The sequence below is a fragment of the Gymnogyps californianus genome, chromosome 1, assembly GCF_018139145.2.
Source record: "Gymnogyps californianus isolate 813 chromosome 1, ASM1813914v2, whole genome shotgun sequence".
Taxonomy (NCBI): Eukaryota; Metazoa; Chordata; class Aves; order Accipitriformes; family Cathartidae; genus Gymnogyps; species Gymnogyps californianus.
The window spans coordinates 85,593,053-85,619,862 of record NC_059471.1 but is presented as its reverse complement, the minus strand read 5'-3'; the positions used below and the strand labels follow the sequence as shown (position 1 = coordinate 85,619,862).

The 26,810-nt window shown below is 38.0% G+C and overlaps 1 protein-coding gene across 1 annotated transcript in view; it reads right to left on the bottom strand.

Moving 5' to 3' along the window:
• The window catches only part of CDKL5 (cyclin dependent kinase like 5), a 133,770-nt gene extending 107,320 nt beyond the window's left edge, over positions 1-26,450 (bottom strand). The window contains exon 1 of the mRNA XM_050899380.1: positions 26,422-26,450. The gene's annotated coding sequence lies outside the window, so the exon portion shown is untranslated. The remainder of the gene's footprint in view (positions 1-26,421) is intronic.
• Between the last annotated feature and the right edge of the window lie 360 nt (positions 26,451-26,810).

The following is a 26,810-nucleotide window of genomic DNA, read 5'->3' as shown; positions in this document are numbered from 1 at the left end:
GCATTTCTTTCCTGCATAATACTGCTTCTTCAGAAGTTTCACTTAGTGAAATGAAACAAAATAGGGGTTAAATCAAAAGAGCAGTTCATGCAAAATCATGGATACACTAGACTTCTGCTAGATCTAATAAAGAAGAGACCCGCAATCAAGAACAGATGAGTTGCTGCTGGTGAAACAGGAAAGGCTAAAATAAAGGAGAACTGTAACAAAACAAAAGCTCAATACAACAGAAAGAGAGAAAGATAATGGGCTACAAAATGAAAGGCAATTACCCAAGGAAAGTGTTTCAAATCCTACATATGGGGTGGGGGAACCACTCCCTTCTGAAGTACTGCAATTCATTAGATATTGCATGGGTGTAATTTCTTTACCACAAAACTTAGATCAGCAACTGATACAGACTTAAAACAGATGTGAATGTAATTTAAGCTGAAGACTGCCAGTTGCTTACTCAGTAGGACATTTTCAGAATTACCTGAAAGGAGCAGAAGTTTCATTAGTAAAACTGGCATTTTCTAGAATGGTAACTTGGATGAAACCCCTCAAACCCTATCCTTTTATATCCATTTTTATCACAGCTTCTAATTACTTGGGCTTTCTAAAATGTTTTACATGAATGTTTTTTTCTGTCACAACAAGAAAAATAAAACTTTGCAGCTTGAGAAGAAACATATTAAGTGTTTAATATTGTTTTGTACTAAGTAGAGACTCAGCATACTCTCACCAGAGCCTTCAAAACTCATTTCTGGGTGACGCTATGTTGTCATTTCACTACCATGAAAAGCATTAACAAATTCTGCTTCCTGGATTAACACTGCTGATTAATATTGATAATTGGACTTACAAATCTGCCAAGAAAATATGATTCAATGTTCATTCACAATACTTATTTCTCTTAAGGCTTAGCATCACTCACTGTATCCACGTGGTCAGTACGGACCACATAAGAGTATCGCTACAGTAAATTAACAAGTTACAAAGAAATGCTTAATTGTGACAGCACGTTTTCCTAATAAAATTTACAACTTCTACCTGTAATTATAAAACTTAAAAGTTATCACATTCAATTTTGGAACTACCTTTGTGTTCCTGTGAAGAGGGAAATGCCACACAACCAATTAAAGAATCGTATTTGGGACCAGCGTCCTCAGCAGTTAAGTATTGTTTAAATATAGATCATGGAACCTGTTTTGCAACTTAGTTAAACTGAAACTAGAAATGGAAGCCTTGGAGAAAAGCAAGAGACATTTGATCATATACACCAGTTAATTACTGGCAATACTGTTTTCCACGAACCCAAGTTTTGGCAAAATCATGAGTTTCATTTGTATCTCAAACTGTACTGCAGTGGTATCTCTCAGTTCCTATCTCCTTGGGCCACTACAATTTGGTAGGCAAATCAGTTTGCATCAGAGCACACAAGGAGAAGGGCACTAAGCCTGCATTCCATCCAGTTATTATTTTTTGTGGAAGATCCTTCAGCATTCATATTTTTCCTCTACACTGCTTTACCCTGGGGAAAAAAAAAAAAAAAAAAAAAAAAAAAGAGGGATCCCAATAATCACCTTCTTCAAAATAACTACAAATTGTCTGTACAGAGCAGTAACAATGGACTTTATAATACCTATAATATTATTTCCCGCAGCAACTCTAGCACAGCCTCACTTAAGTCTAATTAATTGCTTCTATATATATTAAGCACTTTTGCTATATTAAATCCCCTTCCATATGATCCAGTTCCATACATCTTTAACTCTTACATTAGGGATTATACAGCAGAACACTGCAAGAATAAATGGACATCTAAACAGATTCATAATGCAACGCTGCAATCAGAACACTAGGAGTTACTTCCTTCTGTACCAACAACAACAACTGATAAACAGAGTATTGTTTTACTGTATACTATCCCACAATAACAGTAATCACTGCAAATACACCGTGGTTTGTAGAGGCAAACATAATGCCTTGCAAGTCAGCCTCAGTAATAACAAGCAAATTGCAGTCACAGCATAAAAGTTCTTGCACCAATTGCTGTAGCAATAGGAGGAGATCATTAAAAAACATTCAACTGAGTGTGAAGAATTTTTCTCATGTTATATTCATGGTACTTGGTTTGTGTGCATTTAGAAGGTACAGTAGAAATGGCTGAGGTGTTCAACTGGTAAAAAAGACTTACTTAGAAACCTCACAATTCCAGCAATGGCTGGAAAGTCCTGTGATAAAAGACAAGACACTTGTAGAAGGCTACTGAGGTTACCTAGTTACTCAGACACGCAGGACCAGCACCTGCAAACTAAGAATACTCCATAAGCTCAAATGCTAGTAAGCATTAGTTAGCCAATTTCATACTGACAGAATAACACTAGGGCTACTGTGCCCCTTGCATTTTTAACAGTAGAATGGTACTGGCAAGACATGAAAAATCCCGACAGCTTCAGATTAACGGGGGTTCCCAAATTCCCCTTTTCTCCTAAGCTCATAAATTGAGAAAAGGTATTTCTTCACTGTGCTCCACAACCTACCTGATCACCATGGCAATCTCACAAAAAATAACATTGCTTGTTCATGACTAGAATCTTTAGCAACTCTCACCTCTGAGATGAAAAATCAGCACGAAGAGCATGCTGCCATGGACTAACCCATTCACTTCCATCATCATGATCATATCAATTAAGATTGTGATGCTCCTCTTGTCATTTTGTTAATTCAGAAGCTTAATCCACGGAAACAGAAAATAAGCAGAGTTTACCAATGAATTAGAGAGGAACTGCTTAAGAGATAATTAACCAGCTGCAGGTTGAACGTGTATTCGTGACACTGAAAAGGATACGGTAGTGTCTTATGATCAGATTACAAGCTGCTGAGCAACATTGTTTATAACTGCATAAGCAACATCTGTGAACCTCACTGATGGCTGAGAGAGAAAAAAATGCTTAACATTCTCCTCAGTCATTCAAAGCTGTTTCAGAATACAAGTGAAATTAGCAGGGTTCATCTCACAAGTTGGAGAACAGAAACTTTTTTTCCCTTTAAATTTGAAAACCAAATGAAGTATAGCAACCAGTTCAGTGATGTATAGATGCAGATAACTTTTCAAGGTCATTTGGAGAGAGTTAGGGAATTTTGTGAAGTATTCATATGCTATTTTCATAAATATGATTAAATTAATCTTGAACTTTCACTTTTGAAAATACCTCTTCTTAGTAAAGATCCATAAACACAATAATGAGATTTTATTTATTTATTATTAAACAAAATTGCTCTAAGAATCAAAACAATCAAAGTTTTGAATCAAAAACCTAAGAGGCAGTATGAATTGCAACTACACAAGACCTCAAGTTGAGATGATGCAACAGGAACTCCAGGAATGCTCGAGTCTTCAGGGTGGTTTTATGAATCAACAGGCATTGCTACTCTCCATACCCTACACTAGGGTGCCAAGGACTTTGGACAGGTGACCAGAGGGGGATCTTATCAATGTTTAAGTGTTTGACAAGAGGATGAAGCCAGTAAAGAAGATGAAGCCAGATTCTTCTTGGAGGTGTCCCTGAAAGGACAAGCAGCAATGGGCATGAGCTCACACAAAGGAAGTTCTGTCTGAGCGTAAGACAACACTGTAACAGTGAGGAGGGCTGAACACTGGAGCAGGCCTCTGTGAGAGGTTGCAGAGTCTCCATGTTGGAGATACTCAAAACATGACTGGACATGGTCCTTGGGCAACCCGCTTGAGCTGACCTGGCTTAAGAAGGGGCTTTGGATTTCCAGAGGCGCCTTCCAGCCTCAACTACTCTGTGATTCTTTGACACTTTTGGAGTTCTCAAACTATAGCACATGATGTGTCTGAGGGTATTACTCGAGAACAGGAAGACATTTCCCAAATTCAACAGGAGGAGTGCAAAACTTCCTGTCATCCCTTTCTTTTTCTATAGTGTCCTGGTCCATGGTTAACATCTACCTTTTAATTTGACATATTCCTCCTTAGCCCTGAGATATTCCTTTGCTCCTGCCCACACTTCAAGGCAGCTAGCAGTTTTTTAAACATTATGTTATCCACAGTCCCTTCAGATGTGCCTAAATTAAGACAGTTCTTAAACTTAGTATTGCTAATCTTGGCTCAGATGCCTATTCTGCCAAAGGTGAACTGCCTGTTCTGTCTTTCAATGCAAAGTGAAGTGTCTCTTGAATTTTCAGATGATGTCTTTATAGCTTCCTATAAAAAAAAAAAGATAGCTTTGCTTCTTTATTCCTCATATTTTCTACATTAAATAAATGAATTTAGGTTGTGTAGTAGAGGGCAGTTGATACTGCTGTGCATATCACAAAAGAAACAGTCACTGTGGCAAACAAACTCACAAATGCCCGTGAATTTCAGGGATGGATCAGCAAGCGCAACTTTTGTTTTGAAATAGTTTCAATGATCCATCACCAAAATGCTAATAAAACTAGGGCAATAGATTATTCACTTACAATCCCTATCAGAGGCCCCCAGGAACGGAACAATTTCACTGGGCTAACTTCCTAAACTGGAAGAAGCAATAGGAGCTGTGCCATCTTCCTTCGGGACCATAAAGTAAAAGAGATACAAGATGAACTTGAACTTCCCTTGAAGATGCTGCACACAGTCTGAAATGACTCTTCAAGACATTCTAGGTTATCAGTGTTCGCCTCACCAGTGGATTATCTCCGCTTTGTGATTTTATCTGTATAGCAGATGACTTATTAGCTGCTTAAATTCTCTAGTTTGTATTACAAAGGGAAGACCGTCAAGTCTAAAAAGCCATGACAGAACACTGTGGAGTATAACTCAGAGAATACGATGATACAATGCTGTAAAACCTCAGACCTACAAAAGCAGGACATTGATCAAACCATGAATCAAACATGTAAAAATGCGTCACCATCTCAGGTTCTCCTTGGATTTTAGTCTTTTTAATTTGCTGTGGAGATGCAGAATGATGGGCAGTTTACTACTTAGAACACCAAAGAGGAGAAAAGGTTTCAGTGAGAAGTTACTGAAAGGGACCAGACTATGTATTTTCATTCCCACAAGAACAACAGGTTTTTGCCTTTCCATTACTTGCTTAACTCTCAGCGTACTTATGATTTCTCTGGAGTGTACCACCGCTGACTAAGCAACAGTTGTTCAAATTAGAAAGGATAGCCTCCTATAATCAAGGAAGGATGATTGGCTTCTATTCTCTCTCCTACTCGCCACACTGAGTAAGCTGGGAATCTAGAGAAAACTCTTAGCTTACAAGGTCCCTTATCTCTAATATCCCTCTCCCATTTCAGCATACAGGGACAGTCAGCCTCACACTCAGTAAAAGACACAGCTCTAAGAAAATAGATTTTAAGTTTCTTAACTCTCTTTTGAAACTGATGCCTGCACTATTTGCCCTTTACAATTAGACTGCCAAGACACAATTCAAAGGCTACCAAATCACATCCACATATCAAAGAACGGCTCAACATCTCTTCCCCACAGAGGGGCACTAGGGGAGGAAAAAGCCCAAGTAAGCATGTCCATTCATAGACATCATGTGCCTATCATAACACTTAATACTACATCAAATAAAACAATATAAACCAGGAGAGAGAGACATTATTTGTGGTCCTTTTCCCAGGTACACAGTTTGAGTATAACTGGCATTGAAACCATCGCCTCTGACCTGCTTAAGGCTCTTTCATCACGATGATTTAATTCATCATAATGGACTAAAAAAAAAAAAATCATCTCTCCTTCTCAGAGTTCCTGAAGTTTTCAGTAGCCTCAAATTCCTCCATCCTGTTCACAATAAAATGTGATCTACTGATGACATGCTCTAAACGCTGACAGACAGGACGGTGTTAGAGAAATTATTTTAGTGCACCCTGGTCCTGATACAATACAAAATCATGCAAGAGGCACCAATAAAAACCTCCTCACATGATCATCTGCCTGCAATTTATTAATCTGTCCAAAACACATTGCTTTATTCCATGTTATAAATGCAGTTTATGCAGTATACAAAAAAACCTTTAAGAGCTAAACAACTTCAGTTAGTGAATTCCTTATCTAGAATTGCTTGAGGAATTTTTTGAAGGCAGATACACTACTACTCACCATTAGAAAATGGAAAATGTCTTGCTATCACACTCAATCATTCAAATATTTGGAAGAGATAGGCACAAACACTCAGATCTTCCCATTTAAAACAAAACTGTCATAAAACCAGTAATTCACACAGTGAACAGCCAGGCATAAGACTCACAGCTTAAGCAAAGGGTAAGACTGGTACTTCCAAATACCTTAATGAAAAAAATAAAACAAAATGCCTATTTATTGCCCACTTTCCAGTTAATGAGCAGGGAAGGATACTGTTACTTTTTCCTCCTCTATTTGCTTCTAGTACTGGTTCTTCCACCTCCCTTGAGAGTCACCCTGTGTTCTACACAAGCCAAAAGGTTTCCTCACAGCTACCAATCCAGATTTTAAATGAAGAAAGTAAAATCCTATCTGGAACACTAAAAAAGTACCTGCTAAATACAGAATCAGACTAGGGACCCAAGATCCAATCAACACATCTAGGTTACCAAATTTTTCTTTTAAAAATCCCTCCCCTGCCCGCCTAATCAAGAATGAATACAGGCAGCATCTTCAAAAAAAAAAGCATTCCACATTTTTCATAAGCATAGAATCTGTGCCTTTAAAAGAAGGGGTGGAGGCTAGATACCTTTAGATGCTCCTAGAGTTTATTTTTTTAAACCAAAAGTAGATCATTAACACTAGTAAGACCTGCAGACCACAGGTATCTCAAAGGTTTGTGAAACTGATGACATAGTATGAATCTATATGAAATATTGTCATCTGCCTAAAAAAATTGACCTTTACTAAGATCCAATCTTTCAAGAACATTAAAATAGTTACACTTGTTTGACCACAGGTCTACCAAATCCAGCATCTGGTTTCTGACAAGTCAGAAGGGAATACAGAGTATAGCATAAGAACGCTACAAGCATGTGAAGACAACTCTCAATATTCTCCCAAAGACTCTACCCCATACAGACACACCCCCCAAACATCCTAATGTTCTCATTGTGTTCAAGTCAGATAATCTCTTCCTCAGACCTAGATTTCAGTACAGCCCTGTTTTGTGCACTTTGACAAAACAACACTTATTTAACAACAAGCCCTAAAGCTAAAAAGGGCATCATTTCAACACCCTTACCTTGTGGTAAAAAGAATACCGATCTAAGGAACAGAACAAGCGAAAAAACAAACCACCTTAGCTAACCAAGAGTCGTAACAGTTAATCCAAAAAGACTGAGTAATAATTCAGCCATATGTTCAAAATATTTTTTTCTAAAAATGTCACATTCATTATTAAAAGGCCACAAAGCATGTAGCTTGTTTGAAGAACCTAAACTGATTACACCCAAATGTCAACAAAAAAGGTTAGGATCCCAGAGAAACTAACAACGGGCTATAGGATTTTTCACTTACAATAGCTGACATGAAGCATAGGACAGTTAGAGCACTCCAGTTCTACCATGTCTTCAGATTGCTTTCACTGAATATTGAAAATAGTACTAAGTGGTATCTGTCTGAAAGAACACAGGAACCTGGAAATTTCAAAAGTTATTAAGTTATAGCTGTAGTCACAGTTTATCTGTGTTCTTATGACTGCATCTAGTCAGGAGTGATTATTCTTATTTTATCAGTCAGTGCCGTTAAGTGTAGCAATGCAGCTATACCAATGATTTAGAACTTTTACTCCAAAAAGGGAGCTGAACGGGGCAGGGAGAGAAGGGAAAATAGCACCCTTATTGCACACTTTTGTAGAACTGTTTCAAGTCAAAAAGAATTCCCTTGCTTCCTCTCAATTGTTCCAAAATTCAACAGATTTCAATATTGTGAAATTCTCATTTAAGTTCACTAACAGAAACAGAATATCCCTTATCTGCTTATGCCTTCAAAGAATTTTTTTTCCCTTTTGGTTTTTGCAGATTTGTAACATCCAAACAACAGTAACTACCTTTTGACCTTTGTCCTTTGAAATACCCTACTGTTATACTGATCTAATAGCTATTAAGTGTAATATCCCATTTAAGTAAGGAACCCTGACCACTAACATCAAGTTAGTACGCAGCAGCAGTCCTATTCTTCTTTGCCTCTCCATTTATTTTATCAGTTTAAATGGAATTAGAATGGAAATTGAATAGGGTGTATTGTCAGTACTTCGAGAAGTTCAGATTACTTGATTCGTTCATCTCAACACTTATTAAGAGTTGTAACTAAATTGCTTTAATTTCTGTTTTTAGAAATACAGTGTTTTATATTTAGAAATTGTAAGCAAAACATATGAAAGTCTTCCTGAAGAGACACACTTATTCTTTCTGGTTTAAAAGCAACTCTTTGTTTAACTGATAGAAAAACATATAACAATATGGAGTTACCACTCTCAATATTTTCTGATCTCCTTCAATGTATTTCCATTGATTAGCACACAAACACGTGACACGAACAACAGAATCCTATACTCGCCATCAAGTAAACTATCTATGCCTTGTAAAAAGAGTTGACCCTAAACAATACACATTTTCTTTACTACATCTTGTATCTGCCATAAATATGCAGAGTGAACAAGTATTACACAGACCCAGTTGTAGAAAAACATTGATAAAGCACTAATATTGAAGACGCTGTCACATGATCTTATGCTGTAAAGCAAACTCTATAGGCAGTAACAGTGAATTCTTATTCTCAGGCAAGTAATAGAAAGTAAGAGTTCATATGTGTATGAGTTCCAGTTATGAAATACACCTTGATAAAAATCAGAGTTAAAAATTTTAAAGGCTGCTGATAGCAATCTCATTAATACCACCATGCATTAAGATGTTAGCCCAGGGAAGTGCAGCAGAATAACAGTAGAGCTTCCATATGTAGAAGACCACTAACAAAGTAGAACTTGCTACACCTAATACCCACTAGCAGAGCCTAATAAGTAGTGTCAGTTTTATGTATACGTATCAGTCTTCTAGAGGTGAATGAATTCTTGCATGTTCCCTTCTTTCAAAGTACCTGATCAATGCATTATTGTCTCATCTGAGACAAGAAAATGAGCATCAGCTTTTCCAGTTAATTTGGGATAGATTTCCTACGCATAAAATATGATTTACTATTACAACACCTTGCATCATTCTGTGTTTTCTGGGATATCTGACAGCAAATAAGACTTTGGGGAATAGTCCTAGTTCAGTATTTCATTTTATTACTGTCACCATTATAAATAAGCTATCATAGCCACATCTTTAAACAAAAATAGTAAGGCTAGAGTTTTTTATTCTTAAAAATTTGACTGCTTATTATAAATACCTAAAGGTAACTGTTAAAAAAGCAGCAGGAATAAAAGATAGTTAGCTAACTACTGTCAGTCCTTTTTTTTTATTCAACTGATAAAACATAGTTCACCATAATTTTCAAAAGACACTTTCTTAATATTACAATCAAAGAGCTTCAAAACCATACTTGGGGAAGAAAAGTGGGCAATGTAAAACAAAAAGATTAAAAACCCACATACCATCCAAAAGACTTCTTCCCTTAAGAAGATCATCTTGCATTTATAAACTATACACATAGTATTTCTGTATCATACAAGTGGACTATTTGTAAGAATGTAATCATCTAATTAATTTGAGACCGTGTATTACAAAACTCAATGTAATTCTATTTAAGAGTAAAAAAAGAGGTAGGCTTCACTTCAGAGTGACAGAGAACTTCAAACTTCAGAGAAACAGAAATGGATTGAATATAGTTTACACACATATTTTTTGCTCTAGTGAAAATGAATGTATGTGCAGTGCAGACTGACTTTTTTTCTATTTCAACTTGACACAGCACACAACTGGCATCTAAGCATGAAGTTCTTAAATTTTATTGCTAAAATGAACACAGAAGCGTTGAGCTTGATATTTCACCAGAATTTCTTCCCAACCAAGACTTTTTTTTCTTCCTTTCCCTAATTTACAGCAACATAAGTCCCAAAAAAACTTCAGAACCATAGAAGCCTACCAAACGGAATAACCCATACTGGAAAGTTCAAGAACTACAGAGAGTAAGCTGTCTGTAAAACAGTGTGTAAGAGCAGATCTCACTAAAGATGTATTTCCCACTGCTGAAAAGGCAAATTAGCCTGCTGTTCCTGAATTACAGTATTTGTAAAATGTGCTTTTAGCTGTACTACAGCAAAACACTTCCCCCTCCTCCCCCAATTTCCCAAGCAATGCTTCCCCTCTTGGAACTTCCACATTCTATCGCCTCATTCATTAATTATTGCTTAAACCCAAATATACCCTACCTGCTTATTTTATAAAGAAGAGATACTTTTTAAACTTCATTTGTTTTATTTTTCTCATATACAAGAGTACAACTGAACTGCAAAGCTAGAAATGTAAAGTCTATGTAATTATGACTGAGTTACTTTAGTAATTAAGGCCTTTATTCTTCAAGAGAAAAATATTATCAAGATCATAGTGGGTTTTTGTGTCCTAATTAGAAGAACAAAATTGTTAAATGTATGACCAAAAAATGCGTTATGCAGTTGAACAACTCATACTAAATAACTGACTTTTTTTCCTCCACTTGAACGAATTATATAAAGGATAGCTCAGATTTTGAGGTGCTCACAATAGCCGAAAAGTAACACCTTGCCTCTCACAGCAAACCATGTTAACCAACTATGTTACTAAACAACATAGAGTCACAAAAGAAATGTTTTACCTTTTCAGAAGATGAGAGTATTGTAACCTAACCTCTAGATAAAAGTGTCTGAACACTACATGGATTCAGGACTCCAACTTCATTTCGTTATGGTGCTGGGGTTGTTATTCTCTTTTGCAAACCACAAGCAGTTAGGTAATAAATCTCTTAATCTCTCTCTGCACAGAGAGTTTGGGTACAGAAGAGCTATGAGATCCAACTCCTAACGTTTGCTACATTTAATTATGAAACACTCACTGCAAATACAGTTGTTAGAAAAGAACTCAAAGTTCTGTGGTCAATATTCAACAAATATACATTACAATATCAAGGACAAAGTCTTACCAAAAAAAACTTAGCCAGATCCTACAAGATCTGCTTATTCTCTAGAAAAAGGACTGCAACAATTCCCTTCAATTACTTAAGCATTGACTTCTAGAAATGATTAAGCTACTGAAAAGCACATAAAAAGCCATAATAAACAAAACCAGAAAAATGTGGCAAGTAATTCATTCTCACATTAAAATAATTGTTAATAGATAAACCAATCCCCATTCACTTCCTAAACTTAGCCTATTCAACATCTGCCCTCCATGGCAACAATCCTAAAACAGAACCATGACACAAAAAAGGACCATTTCTACCACTGATCTTCATCACACCTTCTAGATGTTCACTGGAAGACACATCAAGGTCCTAGAAATAAGCAAATTTGTTCAAAGCAAATCACAGCATAAAATGGTAATCTTCATTAAAATGCATCACTAAGCAGTTAGCCATTCATAATTTGAGCAGTATTTCCCAACAAGAAATGACAACCTGCAAGACTCCATGAAACTGCAACAGAGAACAAAAAAAATACAAAACAAATTTAAAGATACACTAATCACAAGCAAAACCCCTGAAGCACCATCCTAACCTTTTGTCTCTAATACAAATGGACAAAACAGTGAAGGACATATTACTGGAATCTCTAGGGAGAAATGACAATTATCACTGAATAAAAGAGCTCAGCATACTTCAGTATTCTATCTTAAAAGCACTCTACAACATAGGGAGTCTTTTTTGTTTTGGTTCCTATTCAGTAATCTCAAATGCTGAGCCAAGAACTCTACAATCCCTGTAATTCAAAAGAAGAAAATTAAGAAGTTTCAAACAACTTCCTATATACGGAGACAGAAGCAGTGACACTCTGAGGTCTGCTCAGAACACCCCACCTCATGTCATTGACAAAACTGCAAAATCTACCTAAAATGCCTTCTCAGTATGTCCACCAGCAAAACTCATTTCCACTTAAGCTCTACTTCAGGTTTCTTAAGTAGAATAGACAAAAACTTTTGCCGTTCACATCCTCCAGCTCTGATTTAATTAAGTTGTGCCTCAACTGCAAGGCATACAATACAGGGATAGCTTACAGTATTACCATATAATTAGAGGGGGGTTGAAATCACGGTTACTATTTTGCAAAAGGGCTACTTGATGATTATATTCTTTAACTGAAAGAATCATCACAAATAAGTGTCAAAGAAAACACTGACCACTTTTCTACCTTAAAATTGTATAAACAACAGCATATGAACAGTGGTGCATGAAAGAACAAAGGCACCACCCTGAACAAAGCCAAGCAACAAAGGTGAAAACCACATAGCAAGTTCAGATACAGCCCAGAATGTTCACAGTTTCTACCAAAAGGCATAAGCATGCTATAGATTTCTGTCTTCTCAAATTTTGCTCCAATTTGTATCTCTCCAACTTGTTTCACAAACCTCTTAAAATAAGACATGCAAAACAAGGCAATTAAATAGGCCGATTCATGGAACTCAGAGTATTGTTTCAGGTCATGCTCAGCACAACTCCTTATACAGCACAGTTTTTTTAAAACCATGTCTATTCTTCCACTCTTTCCAAATTTAATATATTTTATTTACTCCACTTAATATCTTTGAACAATTAGTTATAGTCATATATACCATGGCACACAATACTTTATTACCTAAACTCCTTGAAGGCACGAGGGCAATTTCAAAACACATATACTATGCTTGCTTGATGTCCCATAATTTTGGCAGAATTTTAAACAAAAAGCTCAGATTACTTGTTTGCAAAAACTGACTCTCAAAAGTGCTGACAGAAAAGATATAGCTTTCAACATACAACAAATGCAGGTAAATAATTCTTAATTATCTGGCAATTTAACTAATCTGTTTCATACTGCCCCAGAATCAAATCCTATTTTCACCTAATCCTTCTGTTCTGAAAGGGAAGGGTCATAAGGATGTGTGTTTAATAGTGTTTAGATTTTAATTCAGGTATGACATGTTCACAATATTTTAGAAGCACAGTAACAAACCAAAGTAAGTGTTAGTCAATGGCTGCACACTAGAACTCTTATCTGGAATTTAGTCCAGTTGCTACCTTGACTTATATTCCACTTTTTTTAGCACTCTAATCACATTGTACCATATATAGCTAGCATTGGCACATGCACAGTATTCTCTCACCCCACTACTGACATCTCAACTCCAAATCAATTCAGAAACTTATTTTGTATGTTTCTCCTTCAAGAGGATTACATTTCTCTTAGGTACTGCAGTGCAATTGCTCAACACTTCCTTTCATCTTTTTCTAGATTAGTTTGAGCTATGTTTCTCCTCCTCCAATGATCTGGTTTTGCTATTAATTAAATGGCAGTATTATTTTCCGCAGCTGGTATTATTAGAAAGCATCTTAATGAGTTATAACAACTATAAAACTGACAAGCACAACATACGTTACTTTATTCTGTATTGTTAAGGAACAATGTTCGAAAGAGAACGTCCACCTATCTTCATTTAATCAGAGAAAATGGAAAAAGACTTATCAAACTGAGGAAGTTAGTAGAAAAAAAAATAATATAGTATGCACATATTCCAGAAGACTTTCTTGAAAATGATTTAAAAACACTTCCCTTCATAGTCTAGTATTCCATGTACCTTTTGGATAATTTCTCTTCAGTTCATGTATCTTGGAGGTATATTTTAAGGACACAAATTTCAATATAATCTGTGGCCTTTGTACAAGCACTTTGTTTTCTAAAAAAATAATCAGGAGAAAATAAGCTGTTAGCATGGTATCATTTTCTCTGTTTCTTAAATATTCCACATCAAAGGCACAAAAGTTATATTCCTTTTATTAAAAAAAAAAAAAATCCAGTATTTTCCCAATATCAATACATCACCATTGGCAGTCCCATATAAAGGATCATAAATGACTACAGAAGTGGTCCATATGAGAACAGGTGGCATGCAGTAATACTAGAAACAGCAACAAGACATCCCTAAGAGCTACTTTTTAGCCAAGCTAGATTAAGTATATTATGAAATAAGGCTTTTGTCATTTAAAATCTGACTTTGTAACAAATAATTTAACAGTTTGATTTACAATAAAACTGTAGAGCATTAATGGTATATTTTGTACATTTTTGTACTCTTAGAGTCAATCTTAAAGCAAGCATGACAGGAAATTCTCTAGCCTACAAATACTGATGTGCCCAGCATCATTTGCTGTTCTACCACTAGCCCTACAGAACCTAAACATGAGCACATACCACGCTACAGTAATATACTTGTGCTTTTGCTTACAAAATGCAACTAGACAAAAGTATTTTCACGCAAGTGTTATTACATCTTAAAAACAATCCCGGATTTTGGTATTTTGCTTCTAGATTTAAACTCCAAGTTAAAGCATACTATAACGCTACTTCTGCTGTGGTACCATGACGAAAATCTGTTCTATATAACTACCAGGCACTGGCAGACATTAAGCAATTCACATCACGTTCAAATTTATTTCTGGTTTTCGGCAGAGGAACTTTACCACCACAGTCTGGCATATGTAATAAATATGAAAGCCTACAATTTCTTTCAATCTGTCCTGCAGTTCCTCAATAAAATGGTAAAGTCTATCAGACAAGGAAAAGGAAGTTAAGGAAAATGCACCTTCTATCTCACAAATGTACTTGATTCGAGAGGTCCATTTTAATCTTCATCTATCGTTGCACCTGAAATAAAATCCAATTCTTTCAGCTTCACAGGTGGACTGGATTTTCATCTCGAGAGATATGAATAAGCCATGAAATGATAAAAAAAGCCCATAAATTAACATTGCACAAATATATACGCTACATACAGAGCTGTCAAATCCCACACTTTGAACATCAAACTGAATCCGCAGCTCCCCAGTTTAAACCTTTAGCATGACATATCCTCTCAAACATTAGCAGCGCAGCACAGGGACTAGTATCCACTGAATAATACCATACTTGGGCAGTACAGCTTGCCCAGGCAGTGCTTCACCTGGAGCAGGAAGGCTCAAGGCTAGTGGGAGCCCTATCCACAGGGGCAACTGCTCACCACAGCCTTGTACCAGACCCTTCTCAATCACATGGCCCAGCATAAGGCACATAGTCTTCCATAATACCAAGCACACAGGTTACACAATGTCAGGGTTCCACAGCAGATGAAAAAAAAAAATCTGTAAATATGCTTAACAAAATAGCCTCGTTTTCATCCCTGCTTCCATTCCACTACTGCAACCCAGCTTCCACTATTTAATTCTCAGCATGGTATGCAAAACCAGCTTTAAGAACAGGAAAGACACCATATTTTCCTTTCTAAGTATTAGTTACATTCACAACACGTGGAAGAAACTGGACATGGTCATTTATCTGTACAGCAACTTCCATAAGCACAAACTAGGATGGGGGTCCCATCATACAGCCCCTACCCTCAAGATTCGACAGTATAAAAACACACTCTTATTTTCATGCATTACATGTTCTACACCATCACCCTTGTACATGTTATACTACAAGCCATTCCCCAAATTTGAGGGTATGTATGTCTGTTGGATGGTAAAGGTGCATGGGGCTTGGCAGCTTGTGCACCTCGGTGGGGACCGTTCTGTTCTAACTATTGCTATACTTTACAAGGTAAAAAGAGATCAAAAATAAAACTAATGATCAAAATCAGGAAGTGCACAAGAAGTTATATTAAACCCTAAGCAATGTAAGAAAAATCCAGAAAATAGTTTGATAGTCACAAAGTGAAAGTTACAACCATTGTTAATAAATTCTTTAAAAATCTGAGATATTAACAAAGTGTAAGAACTAGTATTTAAAAAAACCAAACAAACATTGATTTTAGAGTGGGAAAGTAAATTTACTAGATTAAAACTGTTTATTCATATTTTCTATAATTGAACAATCTTTTTTCACTAGCATTGAAGCTTTATGTAGTCTAATTATTTAAAAGGACAGCATACTTCCTCTTTGTTAATTTCTTTGAAGAAGAGCAAGCTAACAAGCTTGATCTGCCATTCCACTTTCAGTGAAATAGCCAACAATAGCTCAAATGTTATTTTAAGTGAATATAACTGGAACAGTCAAACAAAAGTCACCCATTTTACTGGTGTGGAAAAATACAGGATAGGCCTCCTAGCCTCCCAGGGCTGTTCAGTACTTTGTACGATCAAAGGCGAGCAGACTTTGGCCTTAAAACAAATATCTTCCTATCTCCCCTCATCCTATCTCCCCTCATCCATACATATTATTTGCAACACAATTTTAGTCACTGTATTTTATGATGATTTATATAAACAAATATGATTTATCAAAAAAACCCCAAACAAACAAAAAAACAGAACAAAACAAAAAAAACCCAAACATCTCCCAGCATACAAACTTGTAGTTAAAACAATCTTAAGTTTCAAATACATTAAGTACAAATATACATTGATTTTTTTTTCCGAGTTACATGACATAATTTGAGTTAGCAGAAGCAACTGAAAAACAACTAGGTTAACAGACGTAAGGCCGTGATTTTTTTCAAATATGCTGTTCAGTCACAGAGCTTTAGGCAACTAAAATGTCAATGTGTATAGAATTTACTGAAACAGAGTTAACGATCTCCAAATGACAGGAATAGCTATTTGGTTAGGAAAAGCAGAGTCAAGGTTCACCTTCTGAAAACACTGTTTCACTACTATTACCATGGGCATCCCACACTGTCACCTTCATACCAAAATCTGTTTTTATAGCAGTAGTACAGTTTTTAAAGAAAGTCAAGCAACCCATTTGTTGTGTTGAAGTTGCAGAATTCTTGAAATCCTAAACTGAACATAACATTTCAGCCCTCCAAGTTTTTCAAGAAATATTTCAGTGATTTTGATTCATTTTGCTGTGCTACAGCACCTCTTTTCTCTCTAATCCCTCTCTGTTCTATATACAAAGTTCTATGTTTGAAGTTCCTCCTGGTTGGCTGCCACTCTTCTTCCTGCATCAAGTTCATATTTCTGTCACTGACTGTAGGATATGTACCTCTTACCCACGTACATCAGATGACATGTTTTCTATTCCACCTACAATTCTCTCCTTTTTCCTTGCTCTTTATGATAGGTTTAAACTGAGCAGCTCTTCCCTCAATTCCTTTAAAGATAGGAAATTCTTTAAAAACACTTCTGCATAACCTACATCAGGAACTGTCAAACAGGTCTCCCACCCATAAGAGTACCCTTACCTCCTAGAATAACATCCCCAAATTATTGCCCCCATGACATCTCCCCCATTATGCACAATGCAATAGCCTCACATCAGCTTCACGTCTCTCACTTTCCATACTACCTTTACTTTGCACACTAGCTTGGCAAAAGGCAGCAAATGCCATGATAGGTATTACTACAGGCTGACCAGAGACACAGAACGGAGTTCCCTCTGTTTCTTGCCCAGTCTCTTCTCTAACCATCTGCCTGTTTCTGTAAGACCTGTATGCCTGCAACAGAGCTGGAGAACACTGCTCCTCTGCCAAAGCTGACTAGGAATTGAGCAAGTGGTTCAGAAGCTACTGGCAGGGTGGGAGGACAGGCTAATGGACAGATGGAACAATTGCATAAGCAACCTTCCCTCAAACTAAAATAAAACTTTGAAGTCCCACCTGTTCCACAAAGCATTTCATCAGCACTAGCCACTCCCCACTTGAAGGTTTTCTGTTTTATGATAGGCTACACTGCATAAAGTAGTAGCTTTAGTCTATAGACTTACCGAATCAACACATTACTGACTGTACATCATGGTGTACAGCTACAGCGCTCCACAAATAACTGTCTTTAAACACAAGCTGTACACAAACAAGATTTCACAGTTAAGTAGAAAAAGAATGGTTGCATAAAAGCATTGTAATGGCATGTAATTTAAAACATCCTTCATAATAATAATACCAACAAAAAAAGGGGAAAGAAAACACCAGATTTTGGGCTGGGGTTTTTGGGGTTGGTTTTTGTGGCATTTGGGTTTTTGGGTTTTTTTTGTTGTTGTTGTTGTTGTTGTGTTGTTTTTTTTTTTTTTAAGAAATACAAAAAGATGTAGAGAAGGGATAATAAAGACTACTACCAATTAAAGAATCTGCAAAGGCGTCTTGCATTTCAACAGCCTAAGATTGTGTGAAGGGATAGAGAAGAAGCTGTGCTAGATGAACAGATGGATCAGGAAAGCGTGAAGAGGTCCATAAGGTAGACTCAAGTTTTTAAAGCATGAAACTTCTGAAGCGAGCATAGACTCATTGTAGGTGTTTTCATACAAGGATTAGTTAAGGTGAGGGGTCTTGCGGGTTTCTTTTGGGTTTTTTAAAAGCTTATAGATGTAGGTAGATAACAGCATACTATGCGTGCATGTCTGGAGTGGCGGATTCAGGGATCCTGCAACTCCGTCCTTGTCTGACAAGCAAGGCAAGGAAGACTGGAAGCATTTTTGCAGAGGTTAAGCAAACAACCAGATGGCAACATTGTGGATGTGGCAGATTAAGAGTAGAAACAAAAAAAGGAGGGAGATCAGAATCAAAAGGAGAAAAAAAAAACCTGTTTGCACCAAAGACCTTTGCTTCCTTTTAGCTGGAATTCTCTTTTCAAGTGTTCAAAAGAAGATAATGCAGCAGTGTCATTAAAATGAGTTGAGCGGGGGGGGGGCGGGGGGGGAAGATGCCCTGGAAAGAGAAGAATAATTTAATTTTACACAACTTCTTCCTAGTGACATTTTAGGAATAAATATATTTTTAGGAAAATACTGCTTTTGAGCAGAAGGTCTAACTAGACAGCCTCCTGAGATTCCTCTTCCATCCCTGATGTCAATTATCACTTCAAAATACCCTAAGCAATCCTATTAAAAACAGCAGTAGAAAGTTGGTGAGGGGGTATTCTACATTTATTAATAGATTCAGCCTCACTTCAGTGAACACCCATCTTGCAATAAAAAAGGATATAATTTTTAAAAGTGTATGTTTGGAGGTTCACAATTGAAAATTATTAACATTACTGTCACTGCTATGACAATTGCCTACTCTTTGACTAACAAACAGCTTTAACTTTTGGATGAATAGTTCTATACAAAAGTAACCCATAAGCAAATTAAACTTTTTTTGATCTCAAATGGTACATAACATAAGAAGAAAACTTGTTGCAAGTTATCATAAATCTATGCCCATCCCCTATTTTTCATCCCCAAAGTATATTCTAACAACAGAGAAAACACTTAAGAGCTGCCAGTACATCTACCAACTACTTTGAACAACATGAATTTGAAATATCAATTAAGATGTGAGATTAAAAACAGTTTCATATACTACAGGAGGTGCTGTATGTTTTGATAGTTTTAAGATTTATGTGACCCCTTCAGAGGTGAAGAAAAACTGAAGTCAGATGGGCCCCAATCCTGCATACACTTCTCCATAAGCAATACAACTGAAGTTAAACATATGTTTAACTTATTACATGTGCACAAATATTTGTAGAGAGGGCTTAAGTGACTCCAGGGAATAAACAAAATGCAAAATGCTGCCAAGTGTTCAAAATAAAAAACAGAAGAGGAAATTTTTCCTGCAATTTGTTTTCAGCTACTGTAAAGTTTTTACTGAACACAGCAGGTTAACAGGAATTTAGAACAAGTGTAATAGCTCTGACTAGAAGAGCTCTACGAAGAGCTGACTATGACATATCCCCACCTTCCATGCACCTTGGTTTTGCTATTACTATTTCAGATAACAGCCAAAAATGCAATCTATAAAAAAAACCCACCATCTTGGAAGATGCAGAACAATCCAACTATATTACATTTATTCATGGAAAACTGCTCTGATGAACCTGCAACTAACATGATATGCTGCAGCATGCAAGATACAACAAATTTCAGTATGCCTGGTAAGAGTAAGAGCCAGCAGAGAGTAACACCCAAATCCTTCCAGCAAGCTTTTGAAGCTTATTTACTACAGGACTCCCATCAGAACAGTTTCCTCTTCGCCATCATCTATAAATGCTGTCCAGATTAAAAGCATTTCATCTGGACACTTCAGAGAGGAAAGAAAAAGAGCAGTGCACACCACCAAGCATTGTGAGTCTGCAACATACAAGGCACACTGGACCTTCTGCTCTACCAACACCAGCATAGTGTTGATGGACGCATAGGCACACACAGGGAGTTTGAGAGATGTGAATTACACAAAAAATAAATATGACCTTCTTAAGATTAGGAAATGTAGCAACAAGTAGTAAGCTTATAAACACAAATTTACTGTGCTCTCAAGTTTAATTCAAAAGTTTCTATGCTTTGAAGATAAATATGTAAGCACAAAGTCCCACTTGCTGGTACAAAGCTTAAAAAAAGTTACCAGCTGGCAGTTATTTTGTGGCCATGAAATCAGGTTGTTATAACAAGTTAAAATGTCACCTAGTCTATCACATACAGACCAAACAGAAAGATCTACCTTCTCAATGTCAGAAAGGGATGAGACCGTAAAGCACTGAACTGATGTACATTCAAGTAGCTATTCACTTACTTCACATGTAAGTGGGACTTTACAGCTGCGTAGTTGCTCACTTCATGAGCACTAAGCTCACTCAAAGTAAACCAAACATACTGAAAAACTCCAAGTGATTCTATGCCAGATAGTTAACCCAGGTAATTATCAATTCAGTAGGAACTTAAAAAAAAATCCATTTCAAGATCACAACACCAACTTCTATGAGTTTGAAAACTATGGGTTTCCCCACAAACACAAGGCCTTCACAATTAGTTGTTAGATGATGAGATCAACCAAAATAGAGTTCTAAGGAACTAAGCTAAATAAAAATTCTCCCCTACAAATAAATTATTGTAAGTGCCAACCATTTCTCTGAATTCGCTAAGAAATGTACAGTTCCTACAATGCATGATGACTTTTAAACACTGACACCTAATTATGATGAAAAGTGGAGAAAGGGGTTAAAAAAGTTTTGTTTTCACATTCAAGCTCCAAGAACTTTTTTTTTTTTTTTACACTTAATAGTTGAATAAATATTTGATTCTACTAAACCTTACAGCCACATCCTCCCTTTCCTTCAGTTGAATGAAGCAGTATGTTACCATTAACATCTGTACTTCTACAGTCATCTGTAAGAAAACGTTAACGGAGACAGTGATACAATTCACCAAAATAATGGAGCTCTACGTGGCTGGCATAATGAGGAGTCAGTTAAGAATTGAATCATATTTTGGTTTTTTCAGAGAAGAAATTTGGTTTTTCGGTTTGGGGGTTCCGCCCCCTTTTTTTAAAATATTGCCAGGAAAGTACTTCTCAGGAATGCCACCCACAGCAAGATTGTCTTCTTTTTCCAAAATAAGTGTCAGTGTTAAATTAAGTTATCCTATTGTTAAAAATAAATCAACTAAAGGATTAATTTTCAAGACATTAACGGGCAATTCCAACACTAGAAGGCTCAACCAGCTTAGATTAGGAATACAAGTTTGAAGCCAAACTGGAACACACTAACATCTCTTCTGAAGTAACATTAGAAAAATAAATCTAATTGCACTAAAGCTAGAATTAAAAGCTTCTGGAGACCTAAACACTTCAGTATCACAGATAAGTATCACGGAAAGTCATCATATATTAACTACAACCATCTACTTACTCCATACACATTTTCTTCCTTTTAAGACATAGCAATATATTATTTTGACTCCACAGCAACTAAACATAACCTAGGTATCAATATTCACATGAACAGAGAAGCAGAACACAAGTCTAACTTGAGAGTCTATGCATTCGTTTCTGAAAGTTATTTTGCCTAAAGGAAACAGGCATGGAAGTTCTCTGAAGGCTAGCCTATTCCTATGAAATTCTCATGGTTGCCTCAGAGAAGGGAGGAAAAAAAAATATATGCAATATTTCTATAGCAACAGAGTTTAAGACATGTAGAACCTTTTAAATTTATTTTGTTCTTTCATTGTGATTTCATCAAGATATTTAACACAATTATTTCTGCTATGCTAAAATATCTTATTCAACATCGTGACAGAGAAATACATTATCACATTCTAAATAAAAAAGACTTATTTTTAAAAGCTGAATATATCAGTGTTGTGAACATTCAGAAGTTTAACATTTTTCCTTCATCCATATTTAATATTATGAAACTGCACAGACTCAGCAAAAGGGCTGATGTTGTAACAGTGATTTCCTCAGTTTACTTATGTATTGTTTTAATGCTCATTTTAATTTATATTATGAAATTAATTCTTACTGCTTCTGATGTAGAAAGCTGGTATTACCATTCACAAGCAAATCTCCATCTAGACACTGAAGTATTATAGTTAGAACACAGAATTTGGAACCAGGAAATAAACTCTATTACTCATTATATTACATACATTCTTTAGTGATAGCAAGTCATTGATCATTCTTATGCCTTGATGTTCTGATGTAAAAATCAAGATAAAAATCCAGAGTTGCTAGCTTTAGCTCATGAGTAGTGCTAAAATTCTTTAAAATTCTCAAATAGAAGTTATGACAAATGTAAGCCATTCTTGTTCCTTTCACTCGATGAGCACATAGTTCACTATGACTTCATTTATCCTCCATATCAACACATATTCTGGGTAGCTCCCTCTGATTACTGTTTCATGATCCATGTTCATGCTCTGCTCAGAGTAAGCATATAAGCTCAAGAAAATTCACATAAATAAGAATTCATACCTTATCTAGAGCTTAAATAATATCTAGGAAGACGGCTGGTTAGTTTTTTCTTTCCAGATTTCTACTGCTGAGTGTTGTGTGTGAGAGAGAAAAAGCTAATGCTTATATGTGAACAGTTTTCAAGAGCATCCATATATAGTCAGTATTATAAATAGCTATTTTTATAACAGCACTGAACTGGCTTTTCGTTATATATAGAGAGAGGGTGTTTTCTGCATACAGAAGTTATTCTCTTATTCTACCTTGTACTTGCAGTCTTAGCTCTCCTCCCACTCAGATAGTTCTGCTCCATACAACAACAGAAATAGCCACTGTTAGTGTCAAACCACACTGGCACTGTAGCTCATAGAATCATAGAGTATCAGGTTGGAAGGGACCTCAAGGATCATCTGGTCCAACCTTTCTTGGCAAAAGCATGGTCTAGATAAGACGGCCCAGTACCCTGTCCAGCCAAATCTTAAAGGTGTCCAATGTTGGGGAATCCACCACTTCCCAGGGGAGATTATTCCAATGGCTGACTGTTCTCATTGTCAAAAACTTTCCTATTGTGTCCAATTGGAATCTCCCCAGGAGTAATTTGTACCCATCACTCCTCCTCTTTTCCATGTGACTCCTTGTAAAAAGGGAGTCTCCATCTTCTTTGTAGCCACCCTTTAAATACTGGAACATGGTGTTAACTATACCAGTGCTCCAATAATAGTTTCCAACAGACTAGCCCAAACCTCTTTTTATAAAGAGGTTCTCTCTATACTGACCATACAATTTTTTATATTTTCCTGTAGCTATTTCACTAGTAAAAAAGGCTTATGAAATTGATATTCTCAAGGGGTTTGTTAGGAATATAGAGCTACAGTAAACATTTCAGTATTTGAATCTCAAAGCATATTTTTCCCTCATCATTATTAAACTAAACTGAAAGGATCTATGAGAACATTAAAATGGATCTGCAATTTCCTTGTTTCAACACTTCAAGTTTTGAAAACTAAGCCATAGCAGATCAGCTACAACACTAACAGGTTTGCTACAACTCTCATTTTCAAGTCAGACAAAAGGAATCAAAACAAATTTCTAGTTTCAGCTTCCATACAGTTCAAATTAAAACATTAAAAAAAAAATCTTTAATGTAAACCAATAATGGATTATATATCAGATTCATTAAAATTGTCAACATTCAATTAAAGTTGAAAATCAGGCATAATGCAAGTATTTTTTACATGTGTATTTTTGAATGATGATAACTGCTTTCAACTGCAAGTCTAAGCACTGGCTGAAATTAATTCAAAAGAACTAGTTCCAAAATATAGTATAGCACTTGCTCCTTGCAGCACTCGATTGCTACAGCTTTAGATTTCTCCCCTTTCCTATAAACTATGGTCTTTCACCATCGTAATATATCATCCAGTTTTTCTGCATGTCAGAAAAATCTAAAGGGCTAAAACATGGTGACAAAGATTTTGATACAATTTTGATTTAAATCCCTAAATACTACAGTTGTAGGTAAATACCGATAAACAAGGCCATACTCCTGAGAGTTATTCAATGCGGAGGCTTCTTTAGGCAGAGAGCTCTCTCCTTGCAGAACATCTTGCCAGAAGTACAAAGGGGGAGATTTTCCTTCCTATTGCCAAATGAGCAAAACGAGAGAAATCTTAAACACCCACACAACTAGAGGTAGTATTTAAGTCTGTACAACAGAAAAAGCCAATACTTCTATTATTCAATCCACCTATTAAAATGGCGCTTCATGTTTCTACTACAGGCAGGTATATTTTATAGAAAGCTTGCTTTTTTTTTGCCCCCAACTGCAGATCTCTTCGCCGTTAAGTCAGCACACACACACTAAGACAAGAAAAATCTTAAAGATCGTGTTGTTTTAGGCAAACCCAACAGACTATTTGACATGTTAGATTTGACACCCTTACACTGAGATCTGGGGAAAAAAAATAGTTAAGTGTCCTCATAGATAGTAAAATGAAGTGGGAATTGTAGATTGTACTAGCCAAGAAACCAACTTGATCACTCATTATACTGGAAGCCGGAGGTGCTCAACATCTCTCTGAAAAACAGCAGACACACATGAGGACAACAAAAGAAACTAATAGGACAATTTAAAACTTCTCTCCTGCAATACTGCAGAACCTGAAGGCCATTCATGATCTGCATCTATCAGTATGCCAATGGATTTTCCTAGCCCTCCTGTGTTTTATATTCTCTCATAGCCTATTTGAGACATTCCAAAGCTTTGCTAAATAAATATGTATTTGCAATAAATAAGAACTCTTCCAGATATGACTGTGACTAATGTATTACCATCTTGACAAGTCCACTGAGTAGAAGTCAGGTAATAGCTTCCCTCACCCAAGGCACAGCACACAGGAATTTGCATGATCATTACTAATTTCACTATGGCAGTTTCACGCTGTTGCTGTTTCAGACAGCTACCTGCCGCAGCAATGGTAGGCAGCACACGATGCAGACAGAAGGAGGATCTCTGAGAACGAGGCTGGAGTAGTTCAGCAACAGCACGCAGAGCCCTCACATACACCAAAGAGAATAAAATAGGAAGAGAGCTTCTTGCTCCTCCAGCCCAGGAAGAGGCATTGCTGCAAACACACAAAACCCTGCTCGAAAAAAAATCCTTTTCCCTTGCACATGCTCAAGTCCAAGCATAGCAACCGAGTTTTCCCTGCTCACGGACCAATATAAAAGATGAAACCTGAGAGCAGAATCAAGGAATAGCCCAGCAATGGGAATCCCGGCATCCCTCTTCTTCCTAGCGGCTCAAACTGAGGAACAGCCTTCTCTCCTGGGTGTTGTCCCCTCTGATGCTCTCCATCACCACCTACCTACCTGATAACAACTAGTGTATTTTCTTGTAACTGGCACAGAAAATGCACAAGCCCAGCAATACTGCGACTGATTTAAAAAAAGAAAAGAAAAAAACCCACAAAAAAACCCCAAACAAACCAGATTAACACTCCCTTCCTCAAATCATAATAATCTACGGAGTATCTTTTTTGAAAAAGCCATGAGCCCTTCCCCAGACGGAAGAGGGTATCAGGGAGGAACAGGGGAGAGCTAGCGCAAGAGAAGGAACACAGGCGGAATCCCACAGGCAGGCAGGCAGGCAGGCGGCCGCCCCCCCCCCCCCCCCCTCCCGGGGCACCTCAGTGAAACCACGACCAGCGGGACCGAGGAGGGGCCGCGCCCGCGGGCTCTGCCCCTCCCGAGAGGGGCGCCGAGCGGACGCCGCGCCGCCACCAGACCCCGCCGGGCACCGCAGCCTCGTCCCCTCCGCCCCCCGCAGGCCGGGCGCACCTGGGTTGCGAGCCGGGGCGCGGCGCTGCCCGTCGGCGGAGACACCCACCGGCTCCGCGCCCGCCGCGGCAGCGCCAGGAAACGGCTCCCGGCGGGATGGGGGGAGGGTGGGCGGCGGCCGCCCAACGGCGGTGGGGGCGCGAGCGGCGGGGGTCGCGCGGCTGGCCGGCGGTGGGAGGGAAGGGACGGAGCCGAGGGAAGCGGGCGAGGCGCGGGGTTGCCCCGCCGCAGCGGCAAGATCCCGGCAGCCGGGAGGTGACAGGTGAGGGCGGCGGAGGGCAAGGGGCGACCTCCCGGCGCTCGCCCGGTCCCGCGCAGCTCCCCTACCTCCGCTCCGGCGCTGCCGCTGCTCTCGTTACACGCGGCGGCGCGCGCTCACTCGCCCGCCGCTGCCCCCTCACTCCGCTCCCCCGCCCGCCGCGGTCCCTCCCTAGCGCGGCGCTCAACCGTCACCACTAGCCGCCAGGCCCCACCCTCAAGCCCGCACTGACACCTCCTCCCACCAGTAGCAGAGGAAAGAGCTGGTCTCAGGCCACGCCCGTGCCCTCCTTGACCAATAGGAGCTAGCGATGATCCTTCCCCTCCGTCCCCCCACCGGCACCGCCCCCAGCCTCGGCGCCGCCCGCCCTCGCGGCAGGTTCGGTTGACTCGCAGCTGCCGAGCAACGGGCGCGGGGCTGCGGGCGGCGGCGGGGCCGGGCCCCTGGGGGTCGTGTC